We start from the raw sequence: 21,818 nt of genomic DNA on the forward strand, positions 1-21,818 counted from the left end.
GACTCAATGGACACGAGTTTGAGCAAGCTTCAGGAAATGGTGAAGGACAGGGAAGCCGAGTGTGCTGCAGTCCATGGGGTCGCAGAGTCAGACAAGACTGAGCCACTGAACAACAACAACAAAGAGACATTTGGCATCTACTATATAGTCAACTAACCTAGATAGATACAACAAAAATCCTCTCCCTGAAGGGCTTTCTATCCTACAGAAACAGTAGACATCTAAAGCAACTTTGAAACGACGCAGTAAGTGGCCAACTAAGCATATGAACAAAAAAGCATGGGCAGAAAACACTAACTCATAAAGTTACATTTAGGGACTTCCCAAGTGGTCCAGTGGTTAAGAATCCACCTGCCAACGCAGGGGACATGGGTCGATCCCTGGTCTGGGAAGATCCCACATGCCTTGGGGCAACTAAGTCCATGCACCACAACTACTGAAGCCCATGCATTCTAGGGCCCACAGGCTGCAACTTCTAAGCCTGTGCACCCTAGAGCCTGTACTCTGCAACGAGAGAAACCACCGCAATGAGAAACCCACACACCACAACTAGATAGTAGCCCCGCTCAATACAACTAGAGAAAACCTACACAATGAAGACTCAGCACGACTATAAACAAATACATAAACAAATATTTTTAAGTTATATTCACCCTCATGTTCAGTTGTTCAGTTGCTCAGTCGTGTCCAACTCTTTGCGACCCCATGAATCGCAGCATGCCAGGCCTCCCTATCCATCATCAACTCCTGGAGTTTACCCAAATTCATGTCCACTGACTCAGTGATGCCATCCCACCATCTCATCATCTGTTGTCCTCTTCTCCTGCCCTCAATCTTTCCCAACATCAGGGTCTTTTCCAATGAGCCAACTCTTCGCATGAGGTGGCCAAAGTATTGGAGTTTCAGCTTTAGCATCAGTCCTTCCAATGAACACCCAGGACTGATCTCCTTCAGAATGGACTGGTTGGATCTCCTTGCAGTCCAAGGGACTCTCAAGAGTCTTCTCCAACACCACAGTTCAAAAGCATCCATTCTTCCATTCTCAGCTTTCTTCACAGTCCAACTCTCACATCCATACATGACCGCTGGAAAAACCATAGCCTTGACTAGACGGACCTTTGTTGGCAAAGTAATGTCTCTGCTTTTCAATATGCTATCCAGGTTGGTCATAACTTCCCTTCCAAGGAGTAAGTGTCTTTTAATTTCATGGCTGCAGTCACCATCTGCAGTGATTTTGGAGCCCCCCAAATAAAGTCTGACACTGTTTTCACTGTTTCCCATCTATTTCCCATGAAGTGATGGGACTAGATGCCATGATCTTTGTTTTCTGAATGTTGAGCTTTAAGCCAACTTTTTCACTCTCCTCCTTCACTTTCACCAAGAGGCTCTTTAGATCTTCTTCACTTTCTGCCATAAGGGTGGTGTCATCTGCATATCTGAGGTTATTGATATTTCTCCTGGCAATCTTGATTCCAGCTTGTGCTTCATCCAGTCCAGCATTTCTCATGATGTACTCCGCATATAAGTTAAATCAGCACGATGACAATATACAGCTTTGACGTACTCCTTTTCCTATTTGAAACCAGTCTGTTGTTCCATGTCCAGCTCTAACTGTTGCTTCCTGACCTGCATACAGGTTTCTCAAGAGGCAGGTCAGGTGGTCTGGTACTCCCATCTCTTTCAGAATTTTCCACAGCTTATTGTGATCCACACAGTCAAAGGCTTTGGCATAGTCAATAAAGCAGAAATAGATGTTTTTCTGGAACTCTCTTGCTTTTTCCATGATCCAGCAGACATTGGCAATTTGATCTCTGGTTCCTCTGCCTTTTCTAAAACCAGCTTGAAGATCTGGAAGTTCACGGTCCACGTATTGCTGAAGACTGGCTTGGAGAATTCCGAGCATTACTTTCCTAGCATGTGAGATGAGTGCAACTGTCTCTTTGCAACCCCATGGACTGAGGCCTGCCAGGCTTCTCTGTCCTTGGAACTCTCCAGGCAAGAATACTGGAGTGGGTTGCCATTTCCTTCTCCAGGGGATCTCCCCGACCCAGGGTTTGAACCCAGGTCTCCGGCATTGCAGGCAGATTCTGTACCACTCAGCCACCAGGGAAGCCAACTGTACATTTAACTAAACCGTATTCTTTAATGCCTTGCGTGCGTGCATGCGTGCTAAGTTGCTTTAGTCCTGTCTGACTCTGTGCGGCCTTATGGACTGTAGCCTGCCAGGCTTATTTGTCCATGGGATTCCACAGCTTATTGTGATCCACACAGTCAAAGGCTTTGGCATAGTCAATAAAGCAGAAATAGATGTTTTTCTGGAACTCTGTGTGGTAGTTTGAGCATTCTTTGGCATTGCCTTTCTTTGGGATTGGAATGAAAACTGACCTTTTCCAGTCCTGTGGCCACTGCTGAGTTTTCCAAATTTGCTGGCATATTGAGTGCAGCACTTTCACAGCATCATCTTTTAGGATTTAAAACAGCTCAACTGGAATTTCATCACCTCCACTAGCTTTGTTCATAGTGATGCTTTCTAAGGACCACCTGACGTCACATTCTAGGATGTACAGCTCTAGGTGAGTGTGAGTGATCACCCCTTCGTGATTATCTGGGTCATGAAGATTTTTTTTGTACAGTTCTTCTGTGTATTCTTGGCACCTCTTCTTAATATCTTCTGCTTCTGTTAGGTTTCACCACACACATACAAAGCTTTGTAACTCTGTGTGTTGATACATAAGACTTATTATTGTGATCATTTTGCAATATGTACAAATACCAAATCATTTTATTATGTACCTGGAGTTAATATAATGTTCTATGTCAATAAAACCTCAATTTACAAGTTTTAAACATTTTTTTAAAAATGGGGAGGAAAAAAGGGAGAGCGCTTTGTTTTCTTCCTGGTTAGCAGCCAGATCAGGAAAGAACTGATGAGAATGAATAGGATTTCCCAAAGTAGAGAATGGAGAGATGGTGCCATACTTTTTCTCTTCCACATTCCCGGCTTACCTCTGTGTCCTTTACTCTCAACATACTCTGGCCTAACTCCTCCCAGCCTCATCCTAGGCCACTTCATACCACAGTCATGTCCTCCAGCCAGCTCTAACCGTCTGCATGGCGACACTCCCCACCACTGTCCTTTAGCATGCAATGCACTTCACTACCATCATAGCTTTGCCTGTGTGCTCTATCAGAAACGCCCTTCCCTTCCCTGCCTGCCTAGACACTCACCCCCATCCTGAAAGAGCCCACCTGCCCTTCAAGTCAATAATACGGCTTGTCTGTATTCTTCAGCTCTTTATCCTATGAGTTTTATATTTTATATTTATATATTACATTTTATATTTATACTTATATATCAGCTGTTTAGCAGTCTGTCTCCCCCTACTTATATGCCACTTAAGGGCGTGTATTAAATATTTTTTCCTTTTTTAAAGATCTTTTGGTTGTGGACCATTTTTGAAGTCTTTATTGAATTTTTTGCAATATTGTTTCTGTTTTATGTTTTGGTTTTCTGGCCATAACGCATGTGAGACCTTAGCTCTCCGACCAGAAATCAAACCCAAATCCCCTGCATCAGAAGGTAAAGTCTTAACCACTGGACCACCAGGGAAGTCCCTCAAATTTTAAGGAACACAGAGCTGACCTACAAGGATCTACACAAAGAGAGCATGATTAGCACTCCAGTATCAGAAACTGCAGCAAGTAAGGCATTAGAGTGGAGAAGGTCATGGCAACCCACTCTAGTATTCCTGCGTGGAGAATCCCATGGACAAATAAGCCTGGCAGGCTACAGTCCATAAGGCCGCACAGAGTCAGACAGGACTAGAGCAACTTAGCACGCATGCACGCACGCAAGGCATTAAAGAATATGGTTTAGTTAAATGTACAGTTGGCTTCCCTGGTGGCTGAGTGGTACAGAATCTGCCTGCAATGCCGGAGACCTGGGTTCAAACCCTGGGTCGGGGAGATCCCCTGGAGAAGGAAATGGCAACCCACTCCAGTATTCTTGCCTGGAGAGTTCCAAGGACAGAGAAGTCTGGCAGGCCTCAGTCCATGGGGTTGCAAAGAGACAGACACGACTGAGCGACTAAAGCACATCACACGCAGTCGTCAGGCCGCCCTACTGGTCCACTGGAAGTCCCCTTCCAAGGCAGTGGACTCAGGTTTGTTCCCTGGTTGGGGAACTAAGACCCCACATGCCATGGAGCCTGCTCACCACAACCACTAAGCCTGCGCACCACAACAGAAGATCCCATGTGCTGCAGCCAAATAAATAAAATTGTTCTTTAAAAAGAATCATTCTCTACTGAGACTCCAACCCCAACATTAGCCACTCAGTATAATACCTGTGAATGAATGGAGACCTTTGCAACACCCTTTTCCGAAGGTCATTTTATCCACCTGGAATTATCCTGCCTGAGCTATAGAAACCCAGTCATACCCCATTTCTGAAAAACAAGTCTATCCACTACTCATTGCCTGAGATTGCTTTTCAATAACACATCTCCCTGTAACAAACCAAGCACTGTGCACTCTCCGTGACAGAAAATGTCCCAAGGCATGAGTCCACAACACATACTGAGGTCTGTTCCAAACTGGCGCCCCTTTCACGAGTGTGGCAGATGTGTTTATCTGTCAGGTGTCTTAGTTGGTTAGTGTTCTTTTTGGAACAATCTTTGGCGATCTGTATTGCCAATAAGCAAGGATTCATAATAAACATCGGATTTTGAATTGGATTCAAAGTCATGGGATTAAGTGACATCTCAAATATTCTTTCCAGATCTTCCCACTGTCAGTTCTACCCACTGCCTTAAGTTTTCAGCTCCTGCGCATTTTATAAATCTGCCCTCTAGCACATGAGTGGGTCTGCAATATGAACAGGCAGGTCTAGGTGGTACACTGTTTTGATTGTGCCATGTTTCACTATTACACTATCAAACTCCAGTTTATGAGGTTAGAAACTTTGGAAAATTTAGGGAAGAGACAGGTAGGTGAAGCAAGGACAGGAGAATTAAAAGAAATAAGAAAAAACAAAATCTCAATGCCTGATATATGCAATGTATCAATAGAATTTGGAGGTTCACATAAGAGTAAAGGAAAATGCTGTTATCTAAACCAGAACACTTATTTGTGGTTAGGAAGATTCTAGGTACATACATATGTATATATATTCTCAGATACACATATATGATATTTTAATGACAAAAGGAGACATTAATGCCAAGCAATAGTTCTATTTTTCTAAGCAAGATGACACTAGAGTATTATTTTAATGTAAAATGATACATGAACAAATTAAAATGATAATTTTTACAGAAAAATTAAAATTTAGTTTTTCAGTTTACTATTAAAATACAGCACTGATATGTTCTACCAAGTGTCAGAATTTTTAAAAAAAAAAAAAAAGGGCAAAGCATTTATGAATAAAGTGGTTGTAACGCGGTGGTGGGAAAAAAAAAAACCCTGATTTTCTTATAGTTAAAAATAGTGAAAAGATAGAGGGCGGAGAGTAGTGGAAAGCATGTCTAGGAAGACAGGTGGGAGTGTTCCCTAACTGATCTCGGAGGCCAGGCTCAAGCATAGACTCTGTCCTGGTGCAGCGAGGAGTGATCAGGGATGGAAGACTCAAGGGTGGTGAATGGCCAGCTGCGAGAGCAGCTCAGAATAGGGGAGAGGTCACAGTGGTAGATGCTGCACCAGAATCCAGACTAGGAGGCATGGGATGGGGCCAGGGAGAGAGGAGGAACAGAGGGTTCCCCCAGGGCCCCTTTCCTCCTTTCTCCCCATCGCTCTTCAGCCCTTCTTCCTCCCCTCTCACTGCCTCCTGTCATTTGATTTTCTCTTTTTTCCCACTCATCCCTCTCCATCCATCTTCCTTTTTTCTCTTTCCCTCTTCTTCACTTTCCCTTTCCATGGGCCATTTTCCTTCCCTCCACTGTCTCTCCTTTCCCCTCCCCCTTTCCATGGCTACAGTCTGACATACCTTTCCATCATGGAAGACAAGGGTGATGGGGTCCTTACTTGATGGGGTCCTTACTTGGTCCTTACTTGAAGCATGGCTCCCCCAATAACTGTATGATCCTAGCAGGCTGACCTCAGCTTATCCGGTTGGGGACACAGAACTAACAGCTGCTCCCTTTTTGGGGTGTTGACCCCTAGTCAGGCACTCAAGCAGCGTGTTTATGGACATTAATGGAATTCACCCTCACAATCATTCGTGAAGGGACTGATCTTATCACCTCCATTTAACCAGAGGGAACGTCTTGTTAGGCAACTAGCTTGACGTCACAGGAAAGAAGACAGCAGGGACCTGGGCCTAAGGGCCCCACTTCTTCATCAGCAGGCATCATCCACAAGGAGGTGGCAGGGTGTCTAGAACAGTCTGGCCTCAGGGCACTTGATATGCTTCCAGAAAAGGCTCTTCCTCTCACTTCCATAGTCAATATCCCTTCATCACATCTGACAGAAAATATATCTATCTTAAAAACTAAAACATATAAAAAGTTCACCAAATAGTATTGATTTGCTTAAAGTGATGCTGTTTATTGTGGGGAGCTAGTGGAGGAAATCATTAGGTACTTGCTTTCACACTTTCATTGGGCCAAAGCTGTTTCTCCTGGCACAAATATACGCTGAGGTTACAGCTGGACTGACACCACGCTACTATCACTTATATTTTCAAAACCACAGCAACATACACACACACACAAAATGCCTTGCAACACATGTACTTTGTATGAAGAAATTTGGAACATTTTAAAGAACACTTTTCCTTAAAGTGAAAAAATGCTTTTCATGATTAATAAAATAACTTTAAAATTTAGGCTCTACATAAATGCATGAAGAACAAATTGAAAATCACCACTCAGTAAGCGCTGATGTTTATATCAGCTTACCTTTTCTTGACATCTCTTTTCAGAATATACATAATTTTTCCTTTTTTGAAAAAAAAAAATGACATCCTACTCTATACTATAAGTACCCTGCATTTCCTAAATGATACTATATCCTGAACATTTTTCTATCAATATATGAAGATACATATCACAATTTCTAATGCCTGCATAATATCCCATTAAATGGACATACTGTCATTGTTGGGCAGCTCCTGACTGATGGATATTTACACTGAAATACTAGTTATAATTAGGGTTTGGTTCAACTTTTTGGTCTCTTATTTTCCCTTTGTTCTATGAAATAACACAGGTAGTATTAAAAAGTCAGTGGGGCAAATTGTAAGCTACTTCCAAAACTGAAGTTTAGATGAGACTCTGCCCACGAAACCTAAAGAATCAAGAAGGGATGAAGTCAGCAGATCTGTCAGAACAACCCAAGGTCCTGCCAACGTTTACAAGTGAAACATGGCAAACAGTCACCACACCTGTGATCACTGGCTCACTGTCAGCCTTTGACTCTATGCTGTGAGCTCCATGGGAAGCTGTACCATCCACAGCTCAATCCCCAGCACCTGGCGCGTAGCTGATCAATAAGAGTTTGCTGGTGAATCAGTCTCAAGGATAGAGGACTAAAACGAAGTCATTTCAAAATGCTGAATTTAATCAACTGAATTATATTCTGACAAAAGAAGGAATGTGCAACCAGAAAGGGAGATGGTACACACAGCGTGTCTAGGAAAAGCAGAGTACCGAGAGGCTAAACTGATCAGTGTTTCCAAGAACCTGGGGCAGCAGGAAGAACCCTATTGTGGACAGGGATGCATTAAGCTCTCAGGGCTCAGTGACACCGACCACTAAGAAGATCCTGCTCACTCCTCCCGCCCTGAGCCCACACTCATCAAGCACATCATTTAGTTTCCAGTGTGGATGTGCACAAAAGGAGAAGACAGGAACCAGCAAACTCGATGCCCAGGCTAACAGCCAGCTACTCTTATCATGAATCAATACTCTGAAATGACACCCCTGATGAGACTTGGACTTGGGTAAGTCAGTCTTCTGAAATCTGAATGTCTCTGACTGTCCTAACAGGGCTGAATACTTAAACCACGATGCTGAAACATGGTGATCACAACATGGTACCTATTGTGAAAGCCAGGCTTCTATGTAGATGGCCCCCACGCTCCTCACTCTCAGGAATTCATACCAGTGTAAACCCTTCCCTGAGTGTGGAGGAACCTGGGACTTGCTCTTAACCAACAGAACACAGCAGAGTGGCAATTACCTGGCCTCTGCCAGAGGGTGTAGTCACCTGGGATTATGACACCAAATTATATAAGGTGTGGTTCTCCTTACTGGGAAGAAAATAACTATGTCATAATCTAACATTTAAGTCTGTTAATAGATTTCTAAATGGTTTCTTTGCTTAGAAAAATCTCAAAAGGATACTGTAGGAAGAATAAGAATTTTAACACTTTTTTTTCTAACATTGGCTCTGTTGTGGCCAGTAGAAGCAAATCATGAAATAAATCTAGTTTGCTGCAAGAGATAAAAACACAAGAAATACCAATTAATCCCATTAGATTGGCAAGTGAAGTGTGAACAGGAACACATGGGACACACTAGGGACAACGGGAACACCAGGTGGGAATGTGGGTCAGTACCATGACTTTGGAAAGTAATCTTCAAGATCCAGGAAAGCTGAAGATACACAAGCCTCATGGCCCAACAATTTCACTGCCAAGAACTGCCCCAAAAGCTTCTCACACATCCACAGGAGACCTTTAGAAGAATACTTAAGGCAGCACTGTCTTCTAAGAGCAAAAAAGTGGGCAGAGAGGGGAACTGAACACCCATCATTAGGCAAATGGATGGATAAACTGTGACAGTTATGAAATGAAAGAAGTAGTAGTTGTGGGAAAATTGGATTACAATGACGAGTCCAAAATGAATGAATCTCACAAACATATTAAGTAAAACAACTAGCTGAAGAAGGATATGGACATGATGATGACATTTTAAAGGTTGACATTTATGACACCATAAAGGTTTAAAATGTGCTAATTAACCTGCCAAATCTATAATATCTAAAGATGAACAAGGAAATGACCAACACCAAATCAGGGTCATATTCATCTCTCAGTGGGAAACAGAGGACTACAGGAGGCTTCAAGTCAATGTATAACACTTCAGTTTTTCAATTTAGTTGTCATTATATCACTGAAAAAGAAAGTAGTAGTTCCTCCTGTCCCCACCTTAAAAAAACACAAATCTGTAAAGATCATGAGCTTGAAGGGGGTCAAACTGTTAGTCCTTCAAGGACATGCACAGAACTCAAACTTGCCCTGTACATTCTGGGGAGCACCAGATTAGAATTATAAGGCAACAGTAACTAATCTCCATCAAATCTCTACCCTTCATGCCTTTTTCCATACTTAATATGTGATCTTATCTAGACGTTAACATCTCTATAAACACCTATTGGTTATGTCCACCAATAAAACAGTAGTAAATTAAAATTAACTGTGGTGTTGGAGAAGACTCCTGAGAGCCCCTTGAACTGCAAGGAGAGCCAACCAGTCAATCCTAAAGGAAATCAGTCCTGAATATTCATGGGAAGGACTGATGCTGAAGCTGAAGCTCCAACACTTTGGCCACCTGATGTGAAGAACTGACTCACTGAAAAAGACCCTGATGCTGGGAAAGATTGAAGGCAGGAGAAGGGGATGACAGAGAATGAGATAGTTGGATGGCATCACCAACTCGATGGACATGAGTTTGAGTAAGCTCTGGGAGTTGGTGATGGACAGGGAAGCCTGGCATGCTTCAGTCCATGGGGTTGCAAAGAGTCGGACACGTCTGAGCAACTGAACTGAAATGAAAATTAAAATATGGCACACCCACTCAAAAGGATATCTATAGCTATTTAAAATAATGGTTACAAAGAGTATGAAGTAACATGGAAAAGATTTACTGTCTATCATGTTAGGGATTTTTTTTTTTTAAGAACAAGATTTGAAAATGGATTTTCAATCCTATATAAAACCATAACCAGGGCCTGGAAACAGAGCTTTACTCCATGGCACCATAATTTAGGTGGTGCAAACATTTTATTTAGAGGACCCCATCAATTTTTAAGTTCTACCTCTGCCACCTCCCTCTCCTCTACCTCTCCAAGGTGGGGCACTTGCCCAACCTGGGGCCAGCAGAGATGGATGAGTCATCAAGGACAAGACACCTACTGCCCTTCCGGGTGCACAGGCCACCCTCACCTGCCTCCATCCCTCTCCCATCAGACTCCCCTGGGCCCCTCTCTGCCACTTGGGGCTGCTTTCTCAACCCACCCATCTGTGCCAAATCACTAATATTGTTCTGTGGTGTGAAGAGCCCGTATCTGAGCAAATGATGTGTTTTCAATAAAAGGAAGAGGAAGAGGGCTGCGCAACTGAGGCCAGAGATGATGACTTTCAAAGCCAAAGTATCCAGATTGATAAGAAAGTCAAAGAGCTTTCCATAAATTAAGACAGGGTGCAGACTGGGGGAATGTCTCTGAATTATGTGCACAAATAAGCATCCCCTGTCTCCTACTTAGAGACAGGCAGTTTCCCTCTCCCAACACCTGGTCAGAATTTTGGAGAAGAAATGAGCATCTTTATTAAAATATACTGGGTTGGCATACTTTGGGAGGTAGATGCATTATGGTTATGAGGTGGATCTGGGAGAAATCTGGGTAAGTCACAAAGGATGGAATGTTATAAGGCTTTGCATGTGTGCATGCTAAGTCACTTCAGTAGTGTCTGACTCTTTGCAGCCCTATGGACTATAGCTCACCAGGCTCCTCTGTCCAAGGGTTCTCCAGGCAAGAATACTGGAGTGGGTTGCCATACCCTTCTCCAGGGGATCTCCCCAACCAGGGATTGAACCTGTGTTTCCAGCACCTCCTGCACTGGCTGGTGGGTTTTTACCACAAGTGCCACCTGGGAAGCCCGTCATAAAGCCTTACACAGCCTCTAGGATGCTGCTTCTAAGTCACTTCGGTCATGTCCGACTCTGGGCGACCCCACAGATGGCAGCCTACCAGGCTCCTCCATCCATGGGATTTTCCGGACAAGAGTACTGGAGTGGGGTGCCATTGCCTTCTCCCTCTAGGATGCTAGGCATCCTCATACCAAAACGTCCCTCTTTGGACACATTGCTGCTGCTGCTAAGTTGCTTCAGTAGTGTCCAACTCTGTGCGACCCCATAGATGGCAGCCCACCACGCTCCTCCGTCCTGGGATTTTCCAGGCAAGAACACTGGAGTGGGATAGGTCAATGGCAAATGAAGCTTACCTGACACAGCCTAATATTTTTTTCAACAGCGCATTACACCAGCAACCCAGAAATCCCTCAGCCATTCTGGAGACTGTGGCAGGGGTTCAAGTTAGAAGTCCTACTACAGTAATTTTTTTTAATAGTGCAAAGAAATAAATCAATATATAAATAATGGCACTGGATACATTTTTATTCTACTTTTCCTTCTTTTCAAAATACTTCAATGAGTGTACTATTTTCAAGACAAAACTTTAAGTAAAAATTTATTGCATAAAAGAATGAACCAATGAGAAGACACCCAAACAAAAACTGCAGAAATCGCCCATTTCTAGCTATCAAAACCAAGGAAACACAACTGATCTTGGATTTAAAAGACAAAATGGTTCAGTTAAAGTAAGTTTACTGTTCAATTTTTACTGTGGTTAAAAACATGTAATAACATTTACCTTAAACATTTGTAAGTTTACAACACAGTGTTAACTACTCACACAGTGCTGTACAACAGATCTCTAGAACTTTTTCATCTTCTAAAACTGAAATTCTGTATCAGCTGAACAACTCCCAGTTTGCTAATTTGTACCTGTTTGTTGTGGGCCAACACAGTAGACTTAAAAAGAGACGTGGCTCAATTCCTGGGGTGGGAAGATTCCCTGGAGAAGGAAATGGCAATCCATTCCAGTATTCTTGCCTAGAGAATCCCAGGAGAGGAGCGTGGCAGGCTACAGTCCATGGGGTCGCAAAGAGTTGGACACAACTGAAGTGACCTAGTACATACCTGTGGACACCAAATGAGACTTGCGCCCAGGACCCTCATTGAAGCCTTCATGGAGCCCCTGATCACCCTTATTTCAGGCTCTGGGCTGCCCAGTGAGAGACACCAGCACAGCATTCCAAATGCATTAGGCTCCAGGGAGAGTGTGAGATTTCCCTCCCACCCAACTCTGCCGCAGGGTCCCAAGACAGATATTTTCAATTACTTTTGTGCAAATGGCCTTGATTCCACTTTGCAAGAATTCTTTCCTTTCCTCTCCACGCTAGTGCATTCACCAGAATTCTGTTGAGACTGGAAAGGTGAAGCGTGGCTGTATTTCTGACCCCTGCAAAAACAAACTTCCAAACATTCCAAGTATTTACAGTGGCCTTCCGGTCAAGGCCGGGACCATTGCATAACTGATGGGATCTCGTAAATCTGCAGCACACATGTGACTCTGGCAGGTCCAGAGGGATTCATGAGTGGGAACTGAAATCACTAGGACCCCTGGAACCCAAGGGATGGCCATAATACTGCTCTAATCCACTCTGCACAGCTTAAAATGATGCTAACAATTTTAGGAGAACCCCTGCAAAAACAGATTGGTTTCTGTTCCCATCTATTAATAACAGCTATTTTGAAATGCTATTTAAATCTTCTATTGTTATTTGAACTTCTCCTGGATTCTGTTTCCCCAGCTGAGCTGCTGGGGGGCAGCAAAGACTACATAGCCCATGAGTCTGTAACCCCCGGAAGCTCAGTACAGTGTCCCTACACAGATGCTGATAAACATTTCTTCATTTGCTGGTCCTTCCTTCGTAAGGCCCATTGTTCTAATTAGTTGGTGGCCCTGCCCAAGTGACATATCAATTGCTGACTCAAGGTCCCTTCCAGCTGTGAGCTCAGCAGGCTGCTTCAGGGTCCCCTGCACTGAGACAGGCTCTCACCCGTGCCCACACCCACACCACAAGTGTGTTCGTATTACCTTTCGGATGTTTTAGTATGATCAACAGCTATATTTGGCAACATTTCTTTCTAGCATTAGAGAAGGCATTAGAGAATACACATTACCGAGTGTTAAAAAGGGAATCTGCCAAATGCACCAGCTAGAACAGAAAAAGTATTATTAAAAACCAGCGTAAACGCTCTCCCTCCTAAACCACCTCCACCTCCGACGCATCCAGGATGGAACAGAAGAAGGGAAGGCATCATGACTCTATACTCACACAGACACAACGCTAGTCGTGACTCTGGGGTTGTACCCGACACGAATCTCTGGCTGAAAAGCTAAGGATTGGGGATGGGAAGAAAGATCCAGCCTCCGGTCTCTGCCTTTTTCCTCACACACAGCGGGAAGGGGCTGGACTTCTCTGCTGAATACAGGGGTCTGTGAGAGACTCTTTTATTTGGAGGAATGACTTGAGTTTAGCACATTAATATTATAACTATTTTAGAGCATGGGAGGCCTCCTGAGCTCTTCTAGAGATAATTAAAACCAGGGGGGAAAAAAGAAATCTGAAATAAACAAAAAACGAGCTGAAGGCACCACAGGTTTCTGAATAACATCTTCCTGGTAAAACAATTTTAAGAATTTCATAGTGCAAAAGCAACCCTACTCATTCTCTCCCACATAAACACGCCTGTTATTCCAGCCCCACTCAGTCAAGCAGCAGAATCTCTTGCCTTCACTTCTGTAGCTACTCTATCCAAAGACGTCATCCACACAAAAGCGTCCTTAGGGCAGAAAAAAGGCTGACCACAGCCAGCCAGTGAGGCACATCACGAGGAGGAATACTGTGGTTCCAGTAACCTCGACAACTCACCATCCTGCAATCAGATTGTTAAGCACAAATACCAATTTTGCCTTAAGAGAGACTGAAAACTTCAGGTCTTTCGATGTTTATCAACCAGTATGTTCCTGGTAATTTTCTTGCTGTAGCAGAAAGATAATCAAATAAACCATTTTCAGGACTGTCCTGGCAGTCCAGTGGTTAAGACTCTATGCTTCCACTTCAAAGGCACAGGTTTGATTCCTGTTGGGGGAACTAAGATCCCACATACTGTGCAGCAAAGAAGAAAAAAAACTTCATTATCACTGATAACTACATTTTCAAATACCAAGAACTTCTGACGCTTGAGGGTATGTGTGTGCTCAATCATGTCCGACTCTCTGTGACCCCACAGACTGTAGCCTGCCAGGCTTCTCTGTCTATGGGATTTCCCAGGCAAGAACACTGGACTGAGTGGCCATTTCCTGCTCCACAGGATCTCCCTTACCCAGGGGAAGAACCCGGCTCTCCTGCATTGGCAGGTGGATTCTTTACCACTGTGCCACCTGGGAAGCCTGACCCTTGGAGGGGATGGGATCAAAAAAAAAAAAAACCCACCAAAGTACAAAGCCATTGTTTTATCCTTTTTCACCTGTTTCTATGTTAAAAACCCACAGAATGTCAAACGGTATCCAAGAAGTCAAAAAATAAAATCATCAAACTAGGAAGAGGGAAGAACACAGATTTATTAAGAGATAGAACAGGCAGAAAGAGTGAAATAAGGAAGAGGAGCCAGGGAAGGGAGCGTGGAGGGAGAAAGGCAGTGCTCACGGGAGCAAGGGAGAAGGCCAGACAATGGGGAGGAGAGAACAGGTGGTTCCAGGGCTCGAGGGAGGATGTGAGCCTGAGAAACTGCTCCTCACACATTCAGCTGCTCACTTTGGGTGTGAAGAAATAGACAGGCCATTTTTAATATGCTGGTAGGTTTCTCTACTCTTTTTCAAGCCAGTCTGCCCTCTCTTCGTCTTGACACGTAGATGCAAAGTTAAGATGTCATCGGGAGAGAATCATTTACTCCACTTACAACATGGAAATACCTTTCCGAATTACGCATCATTTTGCTAGGAGGCCTTACTTTGAACCCACACCCACCTGACTCCCGGAGTAAAGCACAGGTTTCACACCCACCACCATGTACCACATGGCAGATAACTCTAAGGTCAGCCTGCGCCTTTGCTTAATGATTTTAATCAAGTCAGTTAGTCCAGTCAACAAATACTCATTGAGCCTCTGCAGTGCTGAATAAGACACAGCCCCCGCACTCAAGAGCTTCGCTTCAACAGGGAACTAGAACAGACAAGCCACCGTGCAGGAATGAAGAGGCTCGTACTAGCTGAGGGGTGGGGCTGCCTCCAGACAAGAGGCAGAATGGGTTTGAACTGGGCCAGCCAGAAATGCATTTGAGAATCAGGCACGTGAGTGGGATATTCAAAGGGGTGGATCAAGTAAAGGCAGGACAGGTTGAGAAAAGGTGGAGGGAGGACAGAGCAGAGGAAGTACTGACTGGTGAAAACTGACATGTACAGGGGCTCCTGGTGGTAAGCCATGAGGAACAGTCACCAGGACCACGTACAGAGGCCTGGACTCCACAACAGGACAGAAAGGAGGAATGGAGGAAGGGACACCCTAAGGGAGATGGTGCAGGGAGCGCTGCACCACTCAGCAACCGGCTGCATGGAGGGGTGTGAAGAGTAAAGTCAGAATAACCCAAGAGAGAAAAAGCAGGTCACAGAGAGCGTGACGACAGCACGGAAATCATGTCAGTGCACCAAGAGGGAGACAGTATCTCCCTTTAGGAGGCTTCCCTGATGATGGATAACCTGGATCTACTGCAAGAGAACTGCAAACCCAAGTTAAAGGGTATTCTACAAAACCACCAGCCTTGCCCTTCCTAAGTGCCGAGATCACGAAAGACAAGGGAATGACTGAGGAACCGTCCAGAATAAAAGCAGTGAGCAAGGCAACTAGAACAGCACAAGGTCCTGGAACGGATCCTGGACAAGTAGGAGGCGTGTGTGTGTGTGTGTGTGTGTGTGTAGGACTTCTGGTGACACTTTAAAAAGGTCTATAGAATAGATAATAGTACCAACTGAATCAATGTTAATGTACTGATTCTGCTCCTTGTTATGTCAGAAAATGTCTCTCTTTTAAGGAACTATACACTGACATATTGGAGAGGGAGGTAAAGCGGCATCATGTCTATAACTTACTCTGAAGCTTCAGGAAAAATGACAAATATATATGTGCGAGTCTGTGCATGATGTGTGCGTCTATGTGTGTAGAGAGAGAGTGAATGCGTGAGAAAGAAAAAGCAAGTGTGGTAAACAGTTACATTTATAGAATTTGGATGAAAAGTATACAGGAATTATTTAAATCTTGCAACTTTTCTGTAAATCTGAATTATTTCAAAATAAAAAGTTAAAAAGGGAAAAAAGATTAAGGAAGCTAGGAGGAAGAGCTCTTTAGAGACAAAATAGCTGGGTTTCTGGGTATGATATTCTGAATGGGGCTTCCCTGGCGGATCAGTGGTAAAGAATCCACCTGCCAATGCAGGAGACACGAGTTCGATCCCTAATCTGGGAAGATTCCACATGCCGCAGGCAATTAAGACTGCGCACCACAACTGCTGAGCCCATGCTCTAGAGTCTGAAAGCCGCGACTACTGAAGTCTGCACGCCCTAGAGCCTGTTGCTCCACAACAAGAGAAGCCACCCCAATGAGAAGCCCATGCATGGCAGCGAGAGAGTAGCCCTCGATCTCCGCAACCTGGGAAAGGATCATGCAGCAATGAAGAACCAGCACAGCTAAAAATAAATAAATAAAATTCTTTTTTAAAAAAATTCTGAATGAAATTCAGAAGGCAGGGCTGGAAATGGAAGTCTGAAGGCATCTGGGGGAGCTGAGCAAAATCTGGCTAAAAGTGGAGCTCGAAGGCTGGGACTGAGTAAGGAGGAACCAAAGAAATTAGAGAAAGGGAATAACAAATGGAGCAAGTTCCCAAAAGAGGCAAGAAGGAACGGGAAAGCCCAGAGGATACCGCATGCAGAGCGCACAAGTTAATCTTGGATAAGGGACTGACAGACATTTTCTTCCTCAGATGAAGAAAATAAAGAAGGTCAAAGAAGAATTAAGAAAGAATGCTTAAGGACTTCCCCAGTGGCCCAGCGGCTAAGACTTCAAGTTCCCAGTGCAGGGGGCTCAGCTCAGGGAACTAAATCCCACATGCCTCAATTAAAAGATCCCACATGCTTCACTAAGACCTGATGCAGCCAAATAAATAACTAATATATATATATATTAAAAAAAGAATGCTTGGGGTAGTGAAGAGGGTACAGTGGAAACTTAAAGCAGAGGGCAGTTAGCTCCAGTGTAAACATCCTTAATTTCATCAATGAAAAAAAAAAAAGGAAGGAAACTGACTGGATGTTTAAGGAATGGAAAAGTCTGGCATTACCTCTAAAGAAATGCAGCTGGGATTTCATAAAAGATGGATTTCTTTTTTAACAGAAAAGTAAGACCTAGGTGAAATTAGAGCTAGCATAAATCTGCAGTGGGACCAGTGCAAAGGTCTTTGTGATAACTTGGCAGATAACATGGCAGACTGGGAGAAGAAAAAGCAGATGTTGAGGGTGATTTTGAACTGACGACTGGAATATGAGAAGCCCAACATGTTAAGACAAAGGATTTGGGATTCCAGACAAAACCAAAATGGCTGGGAAGCATATTCTCCAAACAGAGAAACGGAGCCATAGAAAGATTGGCACAGCAGGTGACTAAGAGACCAGAGTCCTCAGTGATGGTTAGTCTGGTGTAGTAGGTGGGAAAAATCTGCCAGGAAAACTGACACCCAAGTTCCAGATCTTGAAGGTGGAAAAAATTCCCATGACTACACAAGTCCAAGAAGTGAGCCATTAATGTGGAAACTAAGGCCACAGGCGTTGATAGGAATGACCTTCAAGAACTCGGTAAATTAACAGAACCTCAACATAAACACCAAAATCACCGGCGAGAGACAAGGTAGAAAAGAGAACCAAGTTAATTAATCATGCTTGTTTGTTAATTTTTTTTGTAGCATCAAGTGAAATGATTCTGTCAACTTAGAAAAAATATACAATGTGAGAGTTTCGAGTTAAGTTTTATTTGGCACAGAAAGAGGACTGCAGCCAGGGGTGGGGGGGGGGGGCAGCACCTCAGATAGCTTTGAGAAACTATTCCAAAGAGGTAGTGGGAGAAGGTCAATACATATGACTTTGGTGAAGCTTCCCTGGTGGTTCAGAAGGTAAAGCGTCTGCCTGCGATGCGGGAGACCCAGGATCGATCCCTAGGTCGGGAAGATCACCTGGAGAAGGAAATGGCAACCCACTTCAGTATTCTTGCTTGAAGAATTCCCATGAACAGAGGAGCTTTGCAGGCTACAGTCCATGGGGTCAGAAAGAGTTGGACCCGACTGAGCAACTGGCACATCAGTTCACTTTTTGGTAAAGGAAGAGTTCACATAAACAAGAACTTATCTTTGCCAAGATTTTTTGCTAGTCACAAGGAACTGATGTCACCATGAAGGGATTAAGTGCTTTTCTAGATATGAGATGCAAGGATTGGGTTCATAAAATCAGTTCCTGAAAATATCTAACTATCCGAAGACCTGTTCTGCCAGTTTTCCCAAAGCACAGACTGCCTCATTCCTGTTCACCCCCCTACCCCCACCAGCTCCCTTTAGGACATGTCGAAGGTCACACAGTTGCAGTAACACTGGTTTCAATTCCCACAGAGGCAGATGGCAAATGCCCTTGGCAAGCACCAATTTGTAGTTAATTCCCAAACTCGGGTGTATATCAGAATCACCTGAGGAGTTTTCTTTTCCCCTTCCCATCTCTCCTCCCCCTCCTCTTCCTTCTTTTAAGGTTTGTTTTAAAATGAAAATGTTTAGGTCCTCCCAATGCGGTATGTTTGGGAGAGTCAAAGCGCCATGTTTTTCAAAGTGCTCCAGGTGATTCTGAAGAGCCACTAGGTTGGGCAAGCACTGACTCAGACAATAAGAAGGAGGGTATGGAGCACAAGCAGATGGCAAGAACTGTAGAGAGAAGACTGTTAGGGATGGGTTAATGGTTTGGAGGCGGCACTGGGAAGCAAGAGAAAACCCAGCCCTGCACCAGTGAGATGAGAGAGGGATGTTCTGAGGGAAGTTGTTCACTCAGCCTCTGGAGCTAGGGAAGGGACAGGAGATGGACTCAGCTGCAGCAAAATAACCACAAAGGCATGTGGCTGCAGGAGGTACAAAAACAAGAGACTGAAAGGCAGGCTGGAGACACACAGGCTAGCAGCCTACAGGACAGGAGCCTGAATAGTTGGTTACTAAGGGATCCAAGGGTAATGAGGTGTGATTCATTAAAGGATTCCTAGGGCTTAGTGGCGGGATTCTTGGGCAGTAATGATTTGGTATCTGAATGCTATCAGATTTCTAATATGTAAACCATTTAAGATTACTAAACCTTCCGGTAAACAAGCTTGCAGAAGCTTATTCATTAACACTGGAAAATCTGTCTTCCCAAACCACATTTTTATGCAGATGAAATCACACTGGAAGGAATATCAAGGTTTGCTTTGGAGCAGAAAGCCGGACAGGGCATTGCCTTCCTTCCCTCTCCCAGGAAGAAATTCATGAACTGAGAATATAGAAACGGGCCCCAGCCAACGTCAAGGACAGAAGAGGTGATACAACTGACTGAGTCTCAGGAGCACTACTACCCACCCACCCCCCAACATACCCCAGTGCGCAAATGCTAGGGAGCTTTCTCAGTAAAAGCTTAGTTACCTTCACAAACCCAACTGATCTAAAGAACAGGCGGCAAACATTCACCCCTGCTTCTCAGAGAGCTGCACTTTTGTGGATTCAAATCATTCGAGCATTATTTCTGCTTACTCCTATGAAATAATTTCTGACACTGACACACACAGACTTTAAGATGAGGGCGTGAGCGCAGCCACACAAGCACGCGCGCGCACACACACAACCTCGTGCATACTGAAGAAATGACTCACTTAATTTGCTGCTGCCTGCCACTATTGGGTTTTGATTCTACCTGTTCAAATACAAACTTTCCTATTAGATTAACTACAGGAAACAAGAACTTAGGAGCTTTAACCCTGATTTTCTTCACGACTTTAGAGCACCCAAGAGGCTACCTGGGCATCATGAGAAACCACTCTCTAATCAAGCCACTGCTTTCTCTCCACAATCTTTCACAAAACGATAACATATCTTACCACTTTGAGAGCAAATTAATGGAAACTCCTGGTAGAATTAACATGGCTAAGGCTTGTATGTCCGGCACCTGCAGTACTTGGGGGACCCTTCTCGGCTCACAGTACCATGGCAGCACCCAGGAACTGCAAAGAACCCGAGCCCCTCCTTTTAAAGATGAGAGAAGGGTGGGGAGGGGGCAGAGAGATGAATCCACCGAAGGTCACTCAGCTCTGAGTAGCGGGACAGCTGACTGGGAACACTGCCCCCGGGAATGTGTGCTCCACCCCAGCTCCCCCAAACAGTCCCTCGGGGCTTCTGCTGGTGTGCCAGCATGCAACCTCCCCCGGCCCCCGCAAAAATGCAATGCCAGTCGCGCTCGGTGCCCAACTTCATCCCTTCGCGTCAGCATGCAGTTAACCCTCTCGCCGGCAGCAAGTCACATGGGCCACACTCAGCTCTCTCTCCCCCAAGCCTGGCCCACCTCACCCCGGGGGCCGTCCCAAGGTCACCAGCGGGCCCCGGGCGCTCCCGCCACGGGGGACGGGAGAAGCCCGGGCGGGGGTCCGGGACGCCGCACTCACCGGCGCGGGGGGCGGGCGCGCCGCGGCTGCCCATGTCCTCGCCGGCGCGGCTGGGTGCGGCGGCCGCTAGCGCGGGCTGTGCGGGGCGCCCGGCTGCGGGCCCGCGCCGCGGGGAGCGCCGTCCAATCAGCGCGCGCCTGCCGCCTGGCCCGGCGCGCGGCCCGGCCGGGTTCGCGGCTCCCGGGGGGCGCGAGCCGCCGCGCGCCGCCCGAGCGGCTTCCGGGCGCGTTGCCTGGACGCGGTTGCCGTGGCAGCCCGAGCTGGAGGCTTTCCCCGCGCCCGCGCCCGGCCCCGCGGCGCCGCCCCTCCTCCCTCCGCGTTCCCACACCCAAAATAGCCTCTCCGGCTGCTGTTTCCCACCCAGCTCGCAGCCCAGCGACTCCGAGTCGGCGGGCGGGGATTTCGCTTATTGGAAAATAAATCCTGTTGTAGGGCTGCTTGACTTGAAGGCAGAGGTGTTGAAATGGTGCCTGATTAAGATAATAGCCGTGGTGGCTGCACTGTAATTCTCCTCAGAGCCCTTACGTCCCTTTACCAAACCTCTTTCCCACAAACAGCGTTATTATCTCCCCCCATCCTCTTTCTTCCGCATCGGGGAGAAGTTATTTTATGAGGCCACTGTCTGGAAAACAGCTTCTGCGTTGACGCCCCACCTGTGCAGGGGAGCTAAGTAACCCTCGAGGCGGCCAAGTGACATCTTAATGAATCACCTTGACACTCGCCACCGGGACCAGGGGTGGTGTCTCATTGCAGCAGACGCGAACGCAAGAAAGATCTGTCTCCACCCGTCTTCTTCACCTCCTTTCCTCCTCCCTTCTACCTCATCCCCTTCCCAGAGCCTCCTAACTCTTTCCACCTTTCTCTCAACGTGGATTCTGAGCAGGATGCACAAGCCGATCCACTCAGAATTTTGCTTCCTGTCCGTGGGCGGGATGTAGCAGAGTTGGGGACCCCCACCTATGCCCGCCTCGCCGCCTCCGGTTCACGTCTCTTTCACGTCGCTAGTATTTACCCAGTACAGGTGTTCCTATCCGTCTACCCTACCAGTCGCAGCCTCTCCAATCCAGGGAAAGGAGTAGGACTTTGTAGACAGACCCTGAGCTGTGGAGTCAGGCTGAGCTATTCTGGAATCCTCTCTCCAGCAGTGATTTCTGTGTGGTCTTGGATATTCCGTTTCCATACGTATAAAACGGAATAATACCCCTAT

The 21,818-nt window shown here is 45.4% G+C and overlaps 1 protein-coding gene across 2 annotated transcripts in view; it reads right to left on the reverse strand.

Moving 5' to 3' along the window:
• FAM81A (family with sequence similarity 81 member A) overlaps positions 1-20,731 on the reverse strand; it is an 81,343-nt gene extending 60,612 nt beyond the window's left edge. For both annotated transcript variants that reach the window (XM_027971782.3, XM_027971784.3), the window contains exon 1: positions 20,612-20,731. The gene's annotated coding sequence lies outside the window, so the exon portion shown is untranslated. The remainder of the gene's footprint in view (positions 1-20,611) is intronic.
• Positions 20,732-21,818: the final 1,087 nt, after the last annotated feature.

This window comes from Ovis aries, chromosome 7 (genome assembly GCF_016772045.2).
Source record: "Ovis aries strain OAR_USU_Benz2616 breed Rambouillet chromosome 7, ARS-UI_Ramb_v3.0, whole genome shotgun sequence".
In the NCBI taxonomy this organism is placed as follows: Eukaryota; Metazoa; Chordata; class Mammalia; order Artiodactyla; family Bovidae; genus Ovis; species Ovis aries.